This window comes from Chinchilla lanigera, unplaced genomic scaffold (genome assembly GCF_000276665.1).
Source record: "Chinchilla lanigera isolate Chin_1 unplaced genomic scaffold, ChiLan1.0 scaffold00021, whole genome shotgun sequence".
NCBI lineage: Eukaryota > Metazoa > Chordata > Mammalia > Rodentia > Chinchillidae > Chinchilla > Chinchilla lanigera.
Window position 1 is genome coordinate 24701917 of NW_004955422.1, and position 8005 is coordinate 24709921.

Below are 8005 nucleotides of genomic sequence, written 5' to 3' on the forward strand. Positions count from 1 at the left end.
GGTACCGGGAACCGAACTCACGACCTTGCGCTTGCCAGGCAGGCGCTTTTGCCGCTGAGCTAAATCCCCAGCCCCTTGGTTGATTTTTTGATGATAGCAATTCCTTCTGGGGTGAGATAGAATCTCAGTGTTGTTTTAATGTGCACTTCAGAAATGACTAATAATGTTGAACATTTTTTCATGTATTTGCTCGCCATTAGTATTTCTTCATCTGAGAGGTGTGTATTCGTCTCAGATGTCCATTTTTGGATTGGGTCTTTGAATTTGGGGGGCCTGATTTATTTTTAATTCTTTATATGTCTAGATAGTAGTCCTTTGTCTAAGGGGCAATTGGCTAAAATTTTTTCCCAAATCGTGGGTTTTCTTTTTACTCTATTGGTGATTTGTTTTGATGTGCAAAAACTTTTCAATAAGATGAGATCTGAGTTGTTGATTCTTTAAAGTATGTCCCATATCAACCCTTTTTTTTCCCTGCAGCCTGATGCCTACCCAATCATTGATAGGGTGGGCTACCAATGATTTTTATGATGTAGAAAAGATGCTCAAATAATTTCAAAGAAAAATGTTTATGATACACTATATTTTATAGATTCTCAGTATAGGCGATTATCTCTGACTTGTGCCAAATTTTTAGGAACAATAAACACACATGCACACAGAGACACACTCTGTTTTTAGTTACACACATACGACCAGAGGTTACTTGCACAAGACTATAGAACCAAGAAAATTTGGGTGCTAAGTGTACCAGGCTCAGTGATATTGCAGCTCTCAAGGCCCAATTTTTCTCTAGATAGTGGGTTCAAGACCATCTCTTTAGCATTTTTAAACTCTGCGGTGAGGTGAAAACCTTTCTACATTTGATTGTGAAACTTTTGAATAAGTTTCTTTTCCTGTACAATTACTCATGTAAATGATATATACTTCATGGCTATCAAAACAAAAAATGTCAGGGCTTGAGCATCTTTTTTTGTTGTTGTTTTTTTCCAGTACAGGGAATCGAACTCATGACCTTGCACTTGCCAGGCAGGCACTGTGCCACTGAGCTAAATCCCCAGCTTGAGCATCTTTTTAAAACAAAATATTTAGGGGGCTGGGGATTTAGCTCAGCGGCACAGCGCCTGCCTGGCAAGTGCAAGGTTGTGAGTTCGATTCCCAGTACCAGAAAAAATTAAAAATTTAAAAATTTAAAAATTTAAAAAAATATATTTACTCTAGCTTTATTTGCCACTTCAGTAATCAAAGCAGAATTGTTATAAGAAAACCATTATATAATTCTTTAGGAAAATTAAAGCTAAACGGCTTTTTATGACTCACTTTTCACTCTATAATTTATGTTTTACTTTTAAGCTCAAATTATTTTGCAGTTATTCAATTGTTTAAATGTCTGCAGTAAAGCTCTGCTACAGCAAAACTGGATTTTTAAAACAGGTTAGCCAAGGGTCACATCACACCATAGAACTTAAAGGCAAGAAGGAATTTGCTGCTTTAACAAATGTAAAAAATGCTAGATACTGGTACTGTCCTGTGAGATTTTTACAAACGGGAACATGTGGCTATACCATGGCTTTATTCTCTTTATGTGATGGTACTAGTTAATCTACTAGGATTCTTCTTATTAGTAAGGCTAGGCAATCTCTCCATCTCAGTTGTTTCCTTCTTGTTCAGGAAATAAAGACCTCTTCTGCTTGGGTGATAGAGGGTGGGTTTGTGATTTTCAATCATATAGGTCACTAGTACAAAAAGGGACATAAACCATTACAGATCCTGTCTGTCTCTTTTCCTCAGCCACTAGCACTTGGTGCAAAGGAAGGGAGACACAGGACCCGGGGACGTTGAATCCCTGGAGCTGGAGTCTAGCCCCACCTCTAGCGACAGCTGCCACTGGGCCTGGCCAGTCAAGGGATAAGGCAGTGGAACAGCAAACAGTGGGAGCACAGCAAGGGGACTGTCCTCTGGGCCAGAGGGTTGGACTCCTGGTCATGGCTTTTTGCAGTGGTCTTTTCCCTTTAAAAGGAGGACCCTCTCAGGGGTCTCACATGTACACATTCATGAACCAAGGGGGAAGGGTTCAGACTACACACAACCAAGAATCAATATGAGGAAGCTGGTCAGGGGGGCCAGGCTTGCCCGTAACCACATTCCAAATTGCACAGTTGCCTGAGGGTCTGGAGTTCCTTTTGCCAGCCATCCAGTACCAAATGATGGCCACTCAGGTTCACACAATGTTTCCAGCCTTCCTGGCTTTATCTTTACCCCATAATCATCCTGGAACCTGTCAAAGTTTTAATCATGCATTCTAATACAGTGGGCTTAGAGGGGTTGGCCCCCACAGTGACAATTGGTATTGAATTGTAGATCAATTATCTCCTACCTCAGTCCCTCCCAAGTCCCCTCTACCAGAAATCCAAACAGCAGTCCCAGGCTCAGCAGATAGGAGACAGCTGCGACCCCGGTGACTGCTTTTGCCAACTGATCTTTATCAGGGTCTCAGGTTGTGCTGACAGCGAAGAAGGGTCCAGGCAGGTAGGATAGGAATCCAATGTTCACGGTCACGAACGCAGCAAGGATGGGGGTGGCAGACACCTAAAATGAAAGGCACAGAGGTGGCAACCATACAAACGACCACACACAAAACAAAGCTCACAGACAAAACATGAAAAACAAGTATTTCTAGTCCCAGGAAAACAAACCTGACAGCCTTTTTTTTTTTTTTAAACAAAGGAGACTTTGGGATCCCTGACAGGGCTCCCACAGCCTCCGAAACCCATATGGGTCAGGACAAATGTAACAAATGGGCTGTTGGAATCGCTGGTGGGGTTCCCCAAGTCTCACAAACCATAACCCAGATGGGTCAGAACAAATGACAAACGACCACTGGGTCCAGAGGTCTGGCCCACAAATTTCACAGTTCCAAAGTCCAGGCAAAAAAGGTCCCTGGATGAGCCAAAAGCAAAGCCAAATCTTACCAAGTGCAGTCGGGAAGCCTTGATTGTCTTGTTCTGTGGCATTCAATCCCTCTCCCTAGCCTGTGGTCTGGGAGACCGGCTAAACTCAGCCAAGGCGCCTGTGGCCTCCCAGGTCACAGATTCAGGGTCTGGATTGGTGCTTCCCTGGAGGGGCCATCTGCGGAGATCTCGCTGGAGGCCTCCAAATTTTGTGGCAAAGGCACTTATTTAATTGAGTCACCAGTGGAGGCTGGATGCAGAGACAAGCAAGTTTGTTGGGGGCTGGCGGTGGGCACCCAGTACATGACTGAGCACTGACCTGAAGGCCAGGAGGAGAGACTAGTTATACAGTTCTAGTTGCAGGTCTAGTTCGGGGTCTATGCGGGGAGGTGCTGATGTGATTTAGTGCAGCCATAGAAAGACTGCAAAGCACGGGCTTAGCTTGGGACAAAGGAGCAAAGGTGTTTGACATTTTACATAGGTGTTATGGTTTGTGTCTAGATGTCCCCTCAAAGCCTCATGCAGTCATGGGGTGGGCTTCTAGAGTTTATGATTAATTCCTGTTCCATTGCTGGGATTTTGGGTGTGAGTGCTACAGTGCCCTGGGGCAGGTAGTTTGCATACAATGTAAGGGAGGCTGCTTGCTGCTGCTCCTCCCCTTGTGCTCTTGGTTCTTTTTCTCTTTTCCACCACCATGAACAGCTGCCCTCTGCCATGTGCCACTCTGACTTGGAGCCAGCTGAGTATGGACTGAAACTGTAAGCTAAATAAACCTTTTCTTCCTTCCTTAATTTTGGGCATCAGGTATTTTGTCTCAGCAATGAGAGATAAGTAACCAAGACAATAGGGAATAAGCAGTTCTATGACAGAGCATGGGGTGGTATTGGGTTATGTAACTATGACAACATTTATAAGAAACAAACATAAGGAAACAGAAACAAGCTTTAAAATGGCATGAGAACACACAATGGCGTTAGTTTAGTTTTCTTTCCCATATCAGTATGATATGGATAAAACTTAAGAACATTATGCTAAGTGAAACAAATCACTCACAAAAAGATAAATGTATGATTCACTAAGATGAAGGACCTAGGGGTAGTCAAATTCATACAAATAATAAGTAAAATTGTGTTTACCAGGAACTAGGAGAGGGATATAGGAAGTTTTTTTTTTGTTTTTTCATACCAGGAAGCAAATTCACCACCTCATGCTCGCCAGGCAGGCTCTGTGCCTGATGAGCTATATCACTGGCCCTCTTTTTGTTTTGTTCTGGCTTTGGAGGGTTTTTCTGTTTTGCTTTGTTTTTGAGCCAGAGGTTTATAATGTAGTTCAGGCTAGTCTTGAACTCACTATGTAGCCCAGCATGGCAATTCTCTTGCTTCAGCCTCCTGGTTGCTGGTATGCCTGCATGGGAAGTTTTTTTTGTTTTGAACCATTTTTGATATATATAATGGTCACATTCATCATAGGGAATTTGTACATGTACATGATATATCTTCTCCTTTTTTCCCATTCTCCTCCCCTCCCTTCAACCCTTCTTTCCCTCCTTATTTACAGAAGCTTGTTTCCATTTTGTCTTCTATCCTCTTTTCTTTCTTGTGCCTTCCTTTCACCATCCTTGTTCCCTTTCTCATTAATAATCCCAGGGACACCGAGCTACATCTTTGGCCCTGGGATTATTACAGATAGTTTAGGTATTTAGAACTATTAAAAACCATGCATGGTGGCACATGCCTAGAATCCCAGCACTGGGGAGGCTAAGGCAGGAAGATCATTGTGAGTTCAAGACCAGCCTGGGCTACAAAATGAGTTCAAGGTCAGCCTGAACTGCATAGTGAGACCCTGTCTCAAAAAGACCAAAAAAAAAAAGTATGTGTATATATAATAGGCAGTCAGACAAGGCTGGGCCCACAAGGGAGTCAAAGCAGAGGATGACAGCATTACAGTTATGGCTGGAGGCCCATTCCTTGAAGGTCAGACTTCAAGACAAAGAGAAATTATTACACCCACATACTTCTCTAAGGGATAAACAGCAGTGACTAGTACTCTAAATAGTCATCAATCACCTTGGTGGGGAATCAAAACCTGCCAAACGTCCAGTCCAGTACCCTTGCTATGTGATTTGCTTCCTTGTTTGAGCCCCATTAATCAGTATTACATAAGCGACTTTATTTGTAATCCTACTGATCGACCACAGTTTTGTCCCACCACACCCCTGCCTCACCTCCTGATTTTATTGTCTAAAACTCCCTTGAGAAGCAGGATCCCGGGCACCCAGCTGAGACCCCCTTTTGTGCCTCTTGGACAGAAGCTTTCTTTGTCTCAACAAATGCTTCCTACTCTTAACCTCTGCTGTTCGTAGAAATCATTCTTCAATTTTATAGAACAGGAACTCACATATCAGACATCTAGCAGGTCACAGGTCTGGAGAGATATTTCCCTTATATCATTTGAATTATTTGGAGATACTACATCATACTCCTTATATCAGAATTATAGGCATGAGCTCCCAAGCCAGATAATTTTTTAATTGTTTTTTTTGAGACAGGGTCTCACTATGTAGTTTGTACTGGCCCTGAACTCACTACGTAGCCCAGGCTGGCCTCAAACTCATGGCAATCCTCCTGCCTCTGCCTGCTGAGTGCTGGGATTACAAGGGCACCACCACGCTCAGCTGGAAAGTTTTTTTTCCTAGGTACATTTGAGATCTATATAATGATCACATTCATCTTGAGGAATTTGTACCTATACACGATATAGCTTCCTTCTCCTTTTTTTCCCTTCCTTTCCATCCCTTCAAGCCCTCCTCTTCTCCTTATTTGTAAAAGCTTTGCTTCCATTTTTTCTCCTGTTCTCCTTTCTTTCTTGTGCTTTCCTGTCACCCTCCTTGTTCCCTTCTCATTTGAACATTTTCTGTCCTTTTGGGAAGTTGTTGCTTCACTGGCATATAGTTTCAGTTCTCAACATGAACTGCTTGCACAACAGTGCAAACATCATTAACACTGCCGAACGACAGGCTCTGTTGTTTTACATTTTATTTATTTATTTATTTATTTATTTATTTATTTCAGACAGGCTCTCCCTAATTAAAGCAGACTGGCCATGAACTCACTATGTAGCCCAGGCTGGCCTAAAACTTGAGGCTATCCTCCTGCCTCAGCCTCCTGAGTGCTGTTTACCATGCCTGATCCACAAGTTTTCAAATAGCATGAATCTCTATTACAAAACAGAGAGAAGATAAAGTACTTATCAGAGCTAGGGATGTGGTTCAGTGGTAGAGAGCTAGCTTAGCATTTGTGAGATTCTGCTTTGTTTGGGTTTAATCTCAAGAACCATAAAACAGAAAAAAAATGCTTAACAAATGTTAAACGCATTTTCAGCATTTCTCCCTGAACATCATGTCTAAGGAAAATACAATTTTCATTCCCCACAAACTCTGAGCTCCAAGAGGATTCAGCTGCCCCGACTCTGAACACAGGAGGGTTGCTGTCTTCTTATGGTTTGGTGGGGTCTAACAGATGTTCAATGAATATTTGTTAAAACTTGAATATAGATACATGCGGCCCAGCTAAAAATATACAGCACACAACAAACACACACAGAATAATGCACGGTGGATACTTCACGAAAATCTAGAAAACTATCTAGTTCTTTCCTGCCCATGTTCTTTTGGTTCTACACTTTATAACAGAAAAAAAACCAAAGTCTCATCTCCCTTTCACTGTATGTAACAGAGGTGTCATGTTCTCTAAGGTTACAAATGCTTCCTCAGTGTACATACATTAGCTTTTGGTATTGGTTCTTTTTGGTTTTTTGGTACCAGAAATTGAACTCAGGACCTTACACTTGCCAGGCAGGCGCTGTGCTGCTGAACCATCTTCCCGGCCCTACCATTAGCTTTTTTTGTTTGTTTGTTTGTTTTTGGTTTTTCTCCGGTACCGGGAACCAAACTCACGACCTTGCGCTTGCCAGGCAGGTGCTTTTGCCGCTGAGCTAAATCCCCAGCCCCCTCCAGCTTTTAAATAATATCTAGACACAAATACTTCATGCAAGTGGCCTCCCAATAGGTACTTTCATCACCTTTCCAGGGAAGATATGAATGGTTTAAACCATACATAAAATAAACAAAATACTGTACAGCAGGTAAATCCAAAGCCTCAGTTTTCTCAACAATAAAACAAGGATATTACCATCTTGTAGAACCAGTCTCTAAAACATAACAGGAGACAACTATGTCATTTGAGACAGAGGAGAAAATTACTGGAGGGGTTTTTTTGTTTCTTTTTTTTTTTTTGAGACAGGGTCTCGCTATAAAGTTCAGGCTGGTCTTGAGATCACTTTGTAGCCCAGGTTGGTCTTCAACTCCCAAGGATCCTCCCATCTTAGCCTCCTGAGTGCTGGGATTACAGGAGTGCACCACCACACACGACCTGTTTGTTTTGTTTTGTTTTGTTTTGTTTTGTTTTGTTTGAGGTGGGTTTCACTATTTTGCCCAGGCTGGTCCCAAACTGGGGAGATGAAGTGACTCTCTTACCCAAGTCTTGAAAGTAGCTGGGAATACATGTGTGCACCACCATACCTGGCTCCACAGGGAAAGAAGATCAAGCTCCCCTTCCCTTCTTACCCTAGACTATGCTCAAATCGATTGTGTGAAGCTCCTGGAAAAACATAGTAGCCGCCTCCCAACTGTTTAATATATCGAAGCCGCTGAAACTGAGGAGTGTCAATGATTCGGATGAGAAGAGGATGCAGCTCAATATGGCCATGGATAGGATCATTAATTACCTGGAAAATCATGTTTAAATTAGTGCCAGTAACAATAGAGAATTCCATCTAAAATTTTGATGCAGCCATTCCTAACCGCAGTACAAAATCAGGGCTATTTAATTGTTCAAGTAAGAATAAAACTAAGGAAAATGGCAAGCTATCATTGATATCTTTAACTTCTTTAGGTATCACTACCAGACAGATCAAGGATACTGGACCTGAGCATATTTCATTTTACTTCTTCCTAATGGATTCTAACAACAGAAAGATAAGAATTTCAAGCATATATA